Source organism: Spermophilus citellus, assembly GCF_964194105.1.
Source record: "Spermophilus citellus genome assembly, chromosome: 9".
Classification (NCBI taxonomy): domain Eukaryota; kingdom Metazoa; phylum Chordata; class Mammalia; order Rodentia; family Sciuridae; genus Spermophilus; species Spermophilus citellus.
In genome coordinates this window covers 59,800,938-59,816,865 of record NC_138191.1, presented here as the reverse complement: position 1 = coordinate 59,816,865, position 15,928 = coordinate 59,800,938, and positions in this window count along the sequence as shown.

Sequence of the window (15,928 nt, the reverse complement as noted above, 5' to 3'; positions counted from 1 at the left end):
AGTAATGATAAAGCCTAATCATGTTGTAAGCATTAAATCAAGAGAGGTAGCCAAAGCCCCACATAAGATCATTAGTCCACTTTGCCTTTGCACATAGTTTCCTCAACCTGGAATGCCATGTCTTCTTCACCTGCAAGTCATGTTCATTTTTTGAAAACATGTTCAAATGTCACCTCCTCTATGAAGCTTATCTAAAGTGCCTATCTCTGACTCTGGACCAACCTCCGCTTTGTTTACCACTGCAATGGTGCTTATTACCTTGTTTTGTAATTGGTTCCCTACCTGGTTCCCTTGTGAATCTTGAAAGATTTATTCATTTTCCATTTTCTATTTTCTAGCATTTCTAGATTTTCCATTTTCTAGCATTTCTGAAATGAGAGGGTTACTTATGTATATAATTGGCAGTGTATTTTTTCTTGGTGAGTTTTTTTTAAGTAGGCATGATTGCAATATAAGCCATAGATTTGATAAATTTTAATATTTGCCTTTGTGTTCTTAGGCACTGGACTCAGTAAATGTAATGCATGTGTCACTTATGCTGATAACATGAGTAAAAATTTACTGCAACTACTGCATGCATAAATTATTTGGCTGGCTGTCTCTCTTCCATTCCGGTTGGTAACCTGTCTAATGTTGGAGACTGACTTTTTCATAGTTATGGGTTGGGCATCTTGTGAGAGACCAAAATTTTAAAGAACATGTGACCTTGAGTTGCAACAAGGAAAGAAATCCCACTTTCCTTACTACAGCATGATTATGCTTTAAAATTTTCTTCATCAAAATATCTGATTACTGCATCAGGAAGCAGAGTGGTCCAGCTAGAGTGTGGGGTTGAGAAATGTGTACTTGTGGGATCAGGGGAGAAAAAAAGCATTTCCCCCCAAAGCTGTGTGCTTCCTCAGAAATCCCAGAGGGCCCCAAACAGATCATCTTTCAAAGGGCTCCTTTCAAGGCAAGAAGGACTTTTAAATTTCAAGTACTTTAACAAAACCAGTTTTTATCTAGAAGCTCTATTGTCAAATTGTGTCTCTCTCATATTTATAAAATGATAAACAAAAACATGCCAAAAAACTCTCTTATTAAGGGAGTTCCAACCAAAGTCTGATACCTATATTAGAGAGTTAAAAAATAATGATCAGTCCAAAAGATGGGAGGGGAGATGGACTGATAGGGACCTTTTGATTAGTGTTGTTCCCCAAGCTAGGCTCTATCAGAAAGAAGGAAATCAAAATTGACCCACGTAGGAAGTGTTTGAAATGTACATACATAAAGTTCCTGTGAGCAAATATTGACTTTTAAGTGTTTGAGGTTATCACAAAGCTGGTGTTTGAAGGTACACTTTGGTTTTCCCTTGATGAATGGATTGGAGTTCCTGCCAAGTAAAAAGGACTCAGGCTCTTTGGGGCTTCTACCCAATTAAACACACAAACACAGACCATCCCTCAAAATGCCACCATCTCTCCTTAAGGGAAATCATGCCTGTTCTAACTTCAGCAAACAGTATAAACACCTGGATTGAGCTAAGAGTGTGTAGTTTTATCCACCCTCCACCCCCCCACCTCTGAAAAGAAAACATTGCTTTAGCAATACAGTTAAAGTAAATTGCTCCCTGCCTTACCAAACTCTCAACCTGTCAGGTAGGCTCAGGGTGTGGAGTTCCAGAGCTGGGCTTGGCTGGATTTGGGACGCAGGGGCTCCTGGGAGCACTGGCTAAACTAGGCAACCTCTGAAGTCTCCGACATCCTGTATTTGAAAGGGAAATCAATCACAAATTCTTTTAACTTCCTTTTTTTTTTCTTCTCTTCCTCTCTCTTCAAAATCAGTTGAAATGAAATTACTCTGACTGATGTATCCAAAAGCATCAAGTAAAGTGCTCTCACCAGGTCCTCCTTCCAGAACACTCCACTGTCCTCCTGTGTCCTCCCATTTCAACACTGCCCTTATCCAGCTTCTTTTTGGAGGAGGTGCCTGCTGCCTGCAAAGCTACTGATGAGGTAGGCAGATAAGAGCCATATGAATATGAGGCTGTTCCTCACACATCAGTCCTTTTGCCTGACTGATCATAGCTCACAGCCCCCATTCAGAAGGCAGCTGCAGCTCCATAGAGAAGAGAGACTCAACAGTTTCAAGGGGGTAGGAACAGATGCCTGTGGCAGCAGAAAAAGGAGCTCTTAATTGTCTGCTATAGACTCACCACACCTGGCCCCAGGCAGCCCTCTCAAGAGCAGCTTCTTGGACAATCCTCCTCCCCTTAGCTCAGCTGAAAGAAAGATGGAAACCCCCTCCCCCCAATAATTTTACTGAAACTCAGGAGGAAGTTAAGGAAGGACAGTACTAAAACAGAAGCAGATGAGTTTACAAAGGCACAGATTTCTTATCTGATCGAGCTTCCTGGGGAATCAGGTTCCTTTCCCCCACCGGCACCCTCCATGGAAAAGGCCAAAAGCCCTCATCCTTTGTGTACAGTGAGATAAGCACATTTCCAAAAGGGACCCCTCTCTTCTAGAGCTATTTCTTTCCCTTCATCCTGCTCCACCCTCCCAGCCAAGATCTTGAGACTAATTTAAGGGAAATATGATCAACCTTAATCCTCTACATCTTTTTGTTAAAACCTATGAACTCAAATTTCCTCAAAATAACTGACTTGTAATCATCAAACATATCCAAGTCATGAAAATCAAGGAAAGAGAGAACTGTTTTAAAGGGATATGACACCAACATGTAACACATGATTCTAAACGGGGTACTTCTGCCTTCAAGGACATTATTGTAAAGGTCAAGTGGGTGTCCAGGATTAGAAGGGAGTGTAATACCATTGTTAATTTCCTGAGTTTGATAGCTCTTGTGTGGTTATGTGAGCAAATGTTATTGTTTATAGGAAACACATAGTAATGTATCCAATGGTGATGGCACATCATGTTGACATCCTACCTAAAATATGTACAGGAAAAAAATGGCAAGTTTAAGTTTGAGATTAAGAAAAAGCCCCCAAACTATTATATATCCAAAAATTATATTTTTAGGAATGTAATCAAAACACATATTGCTGAGAAAAAAAATTCAAAGCTGTTATTATTTTTGCCAAAAAAGATAACTCAAATACCTTATCTTAAGGGACTGAATGAACTATTGTACATATATACACTTTAAAAAGGAATAAGAAATATTTCTATACACCACAATGGCATGATCTCCAGATTATAATAAACAACAAAAAAAAAGCAAAGTAGAGAAAATTGTATGTGTACACATACACAAAAGGAAAGGAAATTGTGTATGTATGTAGCTTTTTTAAAACAAGCAATAAAAAATCATAAAATTAAAAAACAATTACCTGTAAGAGGTAGGAAGAAATAGAAGATATAGGATACAAGGTAGACTACTTTATACTTAAGATGGTAGATTTGACTTTGGAAATGTAAATATTTCATGTAATAACCAAAATTTTAAAAAATAATCCTGGAAAATAAAATGAAACAAATGATTCTAAATATGAATATAGTTTTCATAACCACACTATTCCATGAGACTTAAACTTCAACTTGACTACATCTTGTGAAGAACAATAAGAACTACAAAAACAAAAAACATTAAAATTCTTTTTAGGAATAACATTGTTGGTGGGAATGTTGGTAGTTTTTCTGAAAGGTTTTGTGTGTGTGTGTGTGTGTGTGTGTGTGTGTGTGTGTGTGTGTGTGTTACATGTTTCATGATAGAACAAATGCATAATTACATGATAATCATTACTAATGTCTGAAAACCCGAATTCCTAACTATGAGAGAAAGGAGATGTAGGATTGAAGGTATTAAAACAAAAATTCCTGAAATCCTGAACTTGAATTGGAAGTATAAATATGAATTCATGATATATTTTATCTTAAGAAATAAATATATTTCCTGCTTCAATCTACAATAAAGGCCTAGAAATAACCATCAAACCAGTTAGCATAGTGCCCCACAGTGCCCAGAGTGAGTTCCAGATATACCATTTCTCACTAATGGAACAAGGAAGGGCTCGTGGGAGAGATGGTCATTTCCACAATTAGAGCAGGAAATGCACAAAATGTCCCTGGAACGTTTTGTCTTCTTGATAACAAGAAAGTTATCAAACTATAAGGATTGCACTGGAAGACTGACGAGTCAACTTTTAGAAGAATCGAGTTGATTTGAGCATCAATAATGACAATAACTGCAATACATTAAAATATGTTTGAATCATGAGTTCACAATAATTCTAAAATATAATCATTAGTCACTCTTGAAGGAGGCTGTGAGTCTTTTTATTTATTTTTTGTTACTTGGAAATAAGAAAAAAATTTAAAAATTAAGCATTTTCCTGCCTTTCCTGTATAAATGGTTGCACTGGATAACCAAGTAAGGGGGATTTTCTCTTCTCTTCATAGAATTACAGCTAAAAATGAAGAGGTAAAAGTGGAGTTAGAATATTATCATCACCATTTTGCAACTTCTACTGTGTTAATTCAATTTAGAAATTAATCATCCAAGTTGTGATTATTGCAAAGAGAGAAAAGCCAAACGTTACATACTTGCTGACAGAAGAATACATCTCCAGCTTGGAAGTAATCTTTCTGAAAAATAAAAAAAATCAAACCTGAAGTTTGTTGAGCTTAAGATACAACTACCAATTCAGAGGAGTGGGAAAAAGAAAACCCAAAAAACAGAGGGAAAAGGAACATATAAAAATGCCACTGGAGGGATCAGTAAGACAACTCCGGACTGAGCAAGTCCACATGGCTAGCAACGCCATTTCTTCAAGCAAAGAGAGATCTAGAGATCAAATGAAATATAAGGAGATAGAGCAATCAGTACATATGGGCCTTATTTTGGATCTTGAATCAAATAAGAAAACTTTTTAAATTGCCATTTATGAAATTATTTAAAATTTCAACACTGGCTAAATATTTTATGATATTAAGGATTTATTGGGGGTTTTTTTAGATGTGGTAATAATATTGTGTATATGTTTTAAAAAGGAGTTCTCTAGAGATTCATACAGAACTGTTTACAGAGGAGATTATACAACACCTGGAATTTGCTTTAAGATTTTGCAGAAGGGAGGAGGAAGCAAGTGGAGGCATACATAAAACAACATTGGCCACTATTGAAGCTGAGCTACCTTTTTTGATGCTTCCAAACTTCTGTATTCTATCTCCCTTTTGTATATTCTTGAAGTTTTCCATACTAAAAGTTTTAAAATAGCACCTACTATGTAAGTGGGCATTGACCTAAGTCATAAATTGGCATCACAGAGAAACATAGTCAGAACTTTTCCTTCATGACTTAAACAGGTGGGAAGGGAGAAGAATTTGGTGGCAACACCCTTAACTCTCCCCTGACTTGATGAGATGAATATGCAGTTTTCTTTGCCAAATTGGAAAGTGAGAGCAGAATGTAACCCTGTCTAAGGCAGCTCCTCTGTAGAGCTCGTGGAAGGCCGGAATCATGACTCAGGGTCCAGCTGTGCAGCATTCTCATCCACCCAGAAACATATGCAGATATCTATTAGACCAAAATATGGCCACATGTGCGTTTTAACAAAGAGCTGTTAGACAAAAACCCCACAGACACGCCTGACCTTTCTCTTGGCCCTGAGCCTTCCATGGAAACGTGAACTTTCCTTTGGTACTCACATGACACCCTCTGGCCCTTAACAATAGAGAGTGGGCAGTGCCCTTTGGCTCATCAAGGGCAGGGGGCCCGATGCTGTGCATTGCTGGCATTCACACCACAATCTCCTCTTCTTTCAGGGCCCCACCCTATTTGTACTCTGGCTTCATGGTGCTTGAGGGTAAAAACATAAATTCAGCTGGACACTCCTCTGCTCAATGTAGTGACCTTTATCATACATGCCTGGGATGTTTTCCCAAAGAATCTGAAAAAAAAAAAAAAAAAAGGAAAAAAATGGCTTCATTAGAGAAATGTGGTACCATGAAAATGCCTGAGAGAGGTCTGGGTCTGGACACAGGTTGCTCTGACTTGCACTTGACTCCCTGGTTTGCAATGGAGGAATGTTTCTATGGGAGCTCCATAGGGCTATCTATTCATTCATTCATTTATTCAAGCACTTACTGGTCCTCAGTTTTGGTAGCTCTGGGAGATATAAGGAAGAAAAACAGAAGGCCTTTGTCCTGAAAAGCTCTCAGGCAGGTGTGGGGGGGGGGGGAAGATATATTCCTGAATAACTTTAATTTAGGGTAGGGTGTGATTGAACCATGACCACGGAGTTCAGAAGAAGGAGAGACAATTTCCAACTGCAGCAGTGAAGTTGCAGGAAATAAAGTGTGAAGCAGACACTGAAAGATGAATAAAATTCCCAATTTTAATACTCTGGAGTTGAGGTGTATGAAAAGGGTGGTAGTGGTAGTCGTAATAGAGGAACAGAGAATAATTCCGAGTAGAGGAGGCATCTCTAACAAAGTCATGCAAATAAAATTTTATAAAGTCTTCTGTAAGTATAATGAGTCAAACCATTCGTGGTGGCGACATCTACCAATGCAAGGAGTTCTGCCAAACCTCAGGCACTACCATGGCCTATTTCATTTCCTTGTTGCTATTCAGTTTTTCGGAATGCTGGTGATCTTCTCTGCAAAGAAAGAAAAGAAATCACATCAGTCAAAGTTGTCACCTTGTCTGTAACACCTAGAATAGAACAGCCTATCTGAAAAACCCAAAGTGAAATTTGGGTCAAAAATGTGGGGTACAGACCCACTTACCTATTCTGAAGAGCTGGTTTGTTAAGCTCTTGAATCTCTCCCCACTCTCACTTTGAACCAAATAGCTCACCAACTTCTTGGTAAACAGTGGAAGATCCACATAGTTTGGTTTATGAACCTCAGCACAAACCAGATAAATCTTCTGTGGGGTGAGTGGAGCATGTTTAGCAGCATCCCTGGCCTCTATCCACAGGATGCCAGATACACCCACCCTCAGTTAAAAACCACTGTTCTATATAAAGAAACCAAAATTATACAAAAAGCTTACGCTTATTGGGTATCTATTATGGGTAAGGTCTACATTAAGTGTTTTCATACATTAATCCATTTATTCCTCACATACCCCAATTTGTAGGGGACAATTTATTATTTAAATTTGACAGATGAAGAAATTATTCACATTTGACAGAGAATTTAACAACTTACTCAAACTCATATTCCTCACAAGTAGCAGATTCAAGATCTGACCCAAGCATGCACCCTCTTGGCTATCAATCTACATCATACTATACCCCAGACTCCCCAGGCATCTCTCATTTGGAAGAGTAAACCAAATGGTATGTGCACCAGTAACAGGAGCTCCTTCCAGCAGTCCCAAATGCTGCTGGAAATCAGACTGAGTAGGTCCCTGGGATGCAGCACACATTGCCCAAGAGACCTCTGGGCACCATCCTCACTATCATGTGTCTTACTCTCTGCTCTGCCATGCTCTTGAGGACCAAGTGTCTCACCTCTTTCCCATATCACCAACATCTTTTCTGGAACAGATTCTATCCCTGTTATTGCCCCCAGGATCACCCCCATCTGGTTACCACCATGTCCACCTCTTTTAGATAGAGAACTAATCACCCTTTGGCTTCAGCACGGAGTGGGGGGAAATTTACTCAGAAGGGATATAATGGTTCTGCAGGACACAAGAAGTGAAGGCCAGTCCACAGTGACCTTGAGGTTTGCCTCTCCAATATCAGTTTCCCCTTTCCTTTAGTAATTGTGCCAATTGTCACTCAGGTATTCCTCCTCCCATGCAGCCTTGATTTTAGACAATGTATAGTTCTAAATGTGCACACATACACACCCACAAATATGTATGCAAGTACATATACATATTTGCAGATAAATCTGAGTTTAGATTCTAGTTCCATCCTGTACTAAATATGCAACCCACAAATTAATTGCCTGTTTGATCCTCAAATTTTCTATTTCTGCATAGCAGTATAAGGAAAAAAGCTACTATTGGAATTATTGTATGGATTTGAGATAATATATTCTGCAAAGTATTTTTAAGCGCTATTAAATGGCCACTTTTATGAGGATTTGTTTATCGAGTTGCTTCTTGGTGTTACCTACATTCGGTGGAGAACAAGTGGAATGTAGAAATGAACACTTTGATGACAGATGAAACTGGGAAAAGATACAAAGAGTGTGAAGGTGCAACCTAGAGTCTGGGGGTGGCATCAAAGTGTCAGAGATATGTATTAGTCAACTATTGGTTGCCATAACAAAATACTCAAGGCAGCCAACCTTATAAAGAAAAGTTCATTTAGCTCACACTTTTGGAGGGTCAAGGGCATAGAAACTGCATTCAGTTCTGGTGAGAGTCCTTTCAGTGGTGTTACATCATAGCCAATGGTAATAATAGGAGCACTTTCAGGAGCAAGAAATCACATGTTGATATGGGAAGCCAGAGAGCTGGGTGGGGCGAAGCTCAGGCTTTTATAACAATCATCTTGTGAGAAGTACCAAGGGGTCACACAAGAACTACCTTTATCTCTTCCCACAGCAGGACCCCCACTGACATAATGACCTCCTAGTAGGCTCTTAAATGTTACATGTATTAAAGGTTCTGTCGGCTCCTACACTGCTATACTGGGGACCAAGCTCACAATACATGAACTTTTGGGGACAAAGCAAATCCATACTATATCAAAGTACTAAAAAAGATACTGGAAGTTTCCTGCTTCAACCTTTCTTAAGACATGGCTCCAGATCATTAGGTAGTTTAGCTTTGGGAGAGACTCTTCAGTGCAGCATGGGATTTTTAGGTAATATTGTTCATATTTCACTGACAAAATATCCCAGAACCCTGCTCCTGTTTGCTCAACACCCAGTAGCCCACAGACAAACAGCACTCAGCAATCCCAACCATTCCTTTTACAATCCTAGTTTATTGATTTGTCTTGCAATGAATGAACTTCAGTAGGTTGGTCTTCAGAGAATCATGAGCCAAGGCTCATTCAAAATGGTCTCTGAATTGAGCCTCTCTTACCTTTCAAAAATTTCAGAAGCACTCTTTCACAATTTCCTTCCTGTCTGTGTCCATCAGAAACCCAGGTGATATAAATAATCTGGAGGTATTTTCTTCATTTAAGTTCTTATAGGCTTTAGTGTATAGACAGCTATTATAAATAGTTGCCCAAATCATACAAAAAATCTACATCTACCATTCATTGGACACCTACAACATAGATCTGAATCCTTATACTGCCCTTGAAAGGTTCTTATCCCTATTATACACCAAAGGAAGGAAATAGCAACTCAGAGGTTAAGTGACTTGCCCAAGGTCTCCCCACCTGGTAGATGGCTAGGCCAGGATTCAAAACTAGCAATGACTTCTTTTTCATGAGGCCAAGCTGCCTCCCTCTCCCTCTCCTATTACCCCACGGGTGTGTATGCATGTGTGTGTACACACTCACAAGTGTATTGGAGTAATCCTGTGGACCTAGGATAGCTGTCAGTATCCTCTTTCAGTTTATACATTGCTGGTAGAGCCAGGCAATGATTGAATGAACAAAGTAAGACAGAAGGAAATGTGGGTAGACCACTCTGAAAGGAGAGCCAGAAGAAGCAAGGGAGGGAGGGAGGGAGGAGGAGGAAACAGAGGAGAGGAGGGAAGGAAGAAAGCTGTTTTCTCCTGCCGTGGTAATAATAACTCAGGAGGATATTTCCTGTGGGCTTGTCAGTGAAGAGAAGCCTTTCCTGTGAGACTGAGGCATGAGGGGCGGAGGACATGGCTGCTGGTGGGGATCTATTTCTGTCACTCATGAGGCATGCTCTCTGAGGAGGATGTTGGCAGCAGCATTTTCACCTCACAGGGAGGGCAGTGGCGTGCTCATGTGGAAAGTCACATGGGAAGGGTATTCGACAAGTCATTACAGACTCAGGGAAGAAGCTGCATGCTCCACAAGAAGAGTCACTCCAAAGTGCGTGGAGAAAATGGGACCAAGATGTTGTCTCAGACACTCACAGGAGCCTGCCAGAGATGTTCTCTATATCCCCAGCTTCGAGTCACCCTCTGAATACCCCAAACCCTACACCACAAAGCCTGTATTTAGAAAGCAGCTAAGTTTTACAATTGGCACAATTCTGTAAACACATTGGTTTAATTCCAATTTTACAGCTCACTACTCCCCGTAACACACAGTCTGTAAAGCATTTACAATGTTGTTCAAAATCTATATACTATTTACATTCCCCGCCCTCCATGCAGGTAAAATGGATCTAGGAACTTGGCCAGAGTCCTGGGGAAACAACTAGGATTAAATAGAAACCACAAACAGTAAAGCAACAAGAACACCAAATGGGATGTGGAAAGAACTGGGAACCCTCAGCATAAGGCCTCCAGGTGAGGAGGATCCAGTCATGTGTGGGCAAATTCAGAGAGACAGGAGCTCTTGGGAGGCTCCTGGAAGTGATCAGATGGATGCTCAGCACCACCTCACAGCCTATGTTTTATGTGAATTTGTTTTTCCAAGATTCTACCAGAAATCACCTCACTTTGTATACATTGCTTCTGTAGAGAATTAATGTAAAGTCTTCTGTAAAGTCCCTGGGACTTTGAGTCTTAGGATCCTGAGTCTTTCACAGAATCTGGCTCTTGGTTAGTGTGCCCTGGGCCCTGTTGACATAGAGACTACACCCAACATCTCAGTCCCGGCCCAATCAATGTGGGCCGCCCAGAGGTGCCCAGGGCTGACAGGATCCTCTGGCTGGCACGTGAGTTAACCCTTCCTAGAGGTATAACAAGCCTATATAATGTCTGCTCCTTTTAAAGAAAAAGAATGCAAAATTATAAATTTTAAATCTGGTACAGAACCTGTGGAAGCACTAGTCCTAGTGAAAGGCCCCAGAGCTAAAGCCAGCCTTTGAAATAAGCCCACTTCTGCACCCCAGAGCTCTGACCACCTAAGGAGATCTTTGATGGCTCTTGTCTGATGATAAGAAGCAAGATTTGACCTGATTTCCTTCGCAACAGAGATAAATGAAGACTTTCAAGCGCTGGGTAGAAAGTAATTAGGTCAGGATAAGAAGTAAAAGCAATTTGTCAAGGCTAAGGACTATCAATAGATTGAAGGGCAGTATTAATCAGTTCAAGAGTAATCATTTTAAAAGATTGCTTTAGAAACTTGCATTATAGAGGATATTTGCTGTTTTAAATAAATTTATGAGATACTGTTTGCCAGCAAATAACACTTATAGCTTTTTGTTGCTGTTATTCTTTAATTCTGTGCATTCCTAAAGACATGGCTCACCCATTGCCTTGGGACCCAACATCCTAAAAATTGAGCGATTACTGAGCTACATGCTGAACAATGTACTAAGTTCTGCCCTTGGCCTCTAGAGCAGCCTGGCTGCCAACAGGCACAAGTCTAAGGCAGGAAATGCATCTCATCTCCTGCTCAGATTTGATTCTTTAGCTACTCAAGCTGGTGTGCCATGATGAATAAAAGAAAGAGACATTTTAGGATCTGTTGTAAATTAGACCAATGAGCCGAGGAACCATGTCCAGCAGGAACAACTGCCCCAGGCTATCACAGGGGGTAAAATCCATGCCTGCAAAAATACAGGCAGTGCCTCAGACCCAAGTAGGCCATGAAACCAGAGACTTTAGCCCAAGCCCCTAAAAGACCTTTTCTGAGCTTGGTGTCCTCAACCTAGGTGGTTGTACAACAGTTCATCTGGCGGAACCCCAACCCAGCAGTAAATAAGTACTATGTGAAAACAAAACAGTGTCCTTTGGATACCATAGACTTTGTTATTGGAAACCCCTGGCTAGAAAGGGAACTGAAACTGCTTAATTAGGGACATACCAGCATGTCAGGAAACCAAGTGTGACCCTGGGAGGAGTAGAGTAAGGTTCTGGCTGGAAGGATATTTAGGAGGGTAAGGGGAGGGCAGTAGGGGAGGCAGAGATGCACCCAAGGGCAAAAAAGGACCAAGATCTGCCCAGCCAGCTGCTCTTGGCTCTGGGTTCTGAGGAGTTAGTATCTCTTCTGAGCATAGAAGCAGTTCTCCATGGGCTTGAGCTGGGTTGCCACTGGGCTGAGCCATGCCTCTGACTTTGACAGACGGCAAGGAACAGCAGTGTTTTGAGGAGATTCTTTGCTCCTTTCAATCTTCTCACTTTGGAAACTTTTTGCTGGCTTTTCCTGGTTGTAGACACCTCTCACCAGACACCTCTCCCTGGGTTCTTGCTTTACTTAATTAATAATAACTTCCTTTTATTAAGCTCTTATTGTGACTGGGAATTATTTTAGGTATTCTGCCTTAAATAGTCTCACTCCTTCCCATACTATTTTCTACCTCAGGGACCCACAACTCAGACCGTAATTCATTTGGCTAAGATCACACAACTAGTCAATTGGTGTAACTAGTATATAAGCCCAGGATGTCTGATTTCAAAGTCACTTACTAAATGCTGGTCAAATTCATTGAACTAGTTCTTACTAGAGATAAAAACATTAATATAGTCAACTCTTTATTGATAATGCTTTAAAATGATTTTAAAGATATTAATCCAAAATTCACCAACATTTGATCCTAGAATATGTTTTTGTTCCTATGTTTGAATATGGGTATGTTTGCTATTCTAGGAATTTGTAACTCCAAACAAAGTAATAAAGATACTCTGTAAAGGAGCTCCAAATTATGAGTTTTCCTATTCTGATTTTCCTACTAGAACTACTCCCTACACAGAGCTCCTCTCCCTCTGAATCCTCTCCATTGCTCTATTTGTAACCCTTAGCTCCCTTGAGCTTCCAGACGTACATACTCAACTACTTAGTTGATGTCCCCAGTTAGAGGGTTAACAGGCACCTGGTACATCATCCACATGACACACTTTGTCCTGCTCTCCCAGTAATCACCACCTCAGGAAGAGATACCACCATCCACTCAACTACTTAAACCAAAAACTTAGGAGTCATCCCTGGTTCCTTTTCTCACCTTCCACATCCCATCTACTGCTGATTCCTTCTGGTTCCTCCTCCAAATGCAAACTGGATCTCATCTAAACTGTCATCCATTCAGAAGCCTCAGTCTTCCTCCGTATAAAAAGGGGAGCCCAGCTATTTTACTTTCTTGGTTTCTATTTGTTATCAAACTATTCAGAGAAATGCCAATGTTTTTCCAGGGATAGCCCTGCCTGGGAGGGGGATAGTCCTTTGTAGACTGTGGTTCTAATATAAAATGTAAGCTGCCATACCATTACCAAAATATTTCTTGGCCAATCCACCAATCTAGTCTGGCAAAATTCTCATCTTGGGAAAATCATGTACCTATTTCAGTTGAATTTTTTTTCTTTTTGCCAGCTGTTTAAAAATAATAGTAAAACTTTAAGAGATAATATAGGTATATCAGGTTTACACAAAAACTTCTTTCACATTTTTTTTATTATTTTTCAAATGACGAAAATCGTCTAAAAGTAATCTGGGAAATTACTAACTCCCTTAGCAGCATTAAATAAATTCCTCTTCTGTGAAGTATCAGGAACTGTTTATTTCTCCATGCCCTCAAAGGCAATCTGGATTTTCAGTTAACTATCACAGAGGTGGACTGAAATGGGAGCTGTAGTCACTGGTAGATTAATTATAATTTTTTTCAAGTATTTTGAACACACTCTTTTGGTTATGCAATCGACCTTAAAAAGTAGATCTTAAAACCTTGGAGTCTATAATACTTTGGGTCAGTATATGTAAGAGTGTGTGTGTGTGTGTGTGTGTGTGTGTGTGTTTACTCTTACCCAGGATTCCTTAGCGATCTGCTCCTGCTCTGTGTGAACTGACAGACCCAAGCAGTACTGCAGAAATACAGATAGCACTGCTCCACCGCTGTGGTCCTTCATATACATTCCTGGGAAATGTAATCCTTGCGGTTTCCAATCTCCTTTCTCTTGGAATACAGATATGAGCAGATTTTACTGTGGAAAGAACACATGCACTTTGGTTTACATTAAGATTAATTTGAGATGGATAAAGAAAGGAGGGCCATTTGGGACCAATATTTACTAAATCTAAATCTCCATTATACTGCAGCAGACTTAATTAGTGCTTAAATTCTAACTTAATTGTGACAAGCTTCCTTCTGTTTACATTTCTGCAATTAAACAAACCATCACCTCCTCAGTGGTCCCTCTTAAAGAAGAAACACAGCTGGCTCAAAGTTAGTTTTAGTTTCCACCCCCTCCTTTCTCACCTTTTTTTTTTTTTTTTCTTCTAAGACTTGAAAAAAAAAAAAAGTTCAGCTCTCAGCCCAGCTGTTAGGCAAATATAAATTCTTATCGACAACTAAATTAAACATAAATATCTTCAGTTTATTTTGTACAGAATTTGCAGGAGTGGACTTCAGGGGGTGATAAAGTGAGTGACAATTTAACTGAATTAGTAATGAGAATACTTTCTGATTGTTTGTATTCAGATACATAAGAACTTATCAATTAATAGTTAAAACTTTAAAAACTATAGTAGTAGGCTGGGGATGTGGCTCAAGTGGTAGTGCGCTCGCCTAGCATGTGTGAGGCACTGGGTTATATTCTCAGCACCACATAAAAATAAAATAAAGATATAGTGTCCATCTAAAACTAAAAAAATAAATATTAAAAAAAACTATAGTGGTAATTAACTCCTACTCCATTCCTTTTTTTTTTTTTAAATACTGGGGTTCGAACCCAGTATTTAAAAAAAAAAATACTGCTCTCCCACTGAACTACATCCTCTTTTATTTTTTTTTTTTAATTTTGAGACAGAGTCTCACTAAGTTGTCCAGGCTGGCCTCCAGTGTGATTCTCCTGCCTCAATCTCCTCCTGAGTGGCTGGGATTACATGTGTCTGGCTCCCTCCCTGCCCTTTGGTTAACTAAGGCTCCCTACAAAATACTATATTAAAAGATGTCTTGCTGGTCTACAGGGCCAATATTTGATATGTTGAGATGGCATTGTTTGAGAATAGGTGGGTTACTTCCAATCAGGGCTCTATTCAACTTTCTAATAACTAAGAGAGGTAATTCTAGCTGATAGAAAATTTAATTTCCGTCTTTATGTGCTCTGTATGCAGATAATTCCCTAAAAAAGAAAAAAAAAGTTTGAAAACGTAAAACAAGACTTTGGCAGTGTCTTTGAGTTGTGCTTAATAGAGCAGGATGCAGCTGTGCAGAGATGCAGTTAAGGGAGAGAAAGAAAGCAGCCTGAAATTGTAGGTATAGATTAAACTCCGTGCGAACAGGTGGTTTTTAAAGGCTGTGACTTTGGGTTTACATGACTCACAATCGAGTCCGCAGAAGAAGAGGTTGACTAAAAGAATGAATATAATAAAGCTGAAACTTGAAGGTTCTGATAAACATGTGTTTGTTTCAACCTTTCCCCCACAGGTCCCCTTTCTTTTCCTTATTAAATCTTTTCTCATGGTTACTTTTACCCATGGAGGTACAATGAAGTTTGGTGGTTTTATCAGGGGAGAAGGTCGGGTATACTGCTTAAAATCAAAACTCCATTTTCATCACTTTCTAAGTTACATAATTTCTCTGAACTTCAATTTCTCCATGAATAAAATAGGGGTGATTATTCTGTGCCTATCTCATATAATTAAATGACATGGTGTTTTAAATGCCTGACACATGGATAAGTCCATGGAATGACAGATGTATAACTTTGACTTGAAGTTACTCTTGCTTGCCTCAATCAACTCTCCACCTAGAAACCTTAGAATTGAATGAGACTACCTAGAGAGGAGATACAGAGGAGGAGCAGCTAGGAGCACCATTCAAACATGGAGGCAGAGCATATCACTGTCCTGTCCAGAGCCTCTAGCGGCTTCCCATTACATTTAGAGTAAAAGTAAGAGTCCTCAAAATCATTTCCTTCATGATCCTTCCACCCTGTTCCCCCTTACTCCCTCTACTCTGGCTGTATTTTTCTCCTTGCT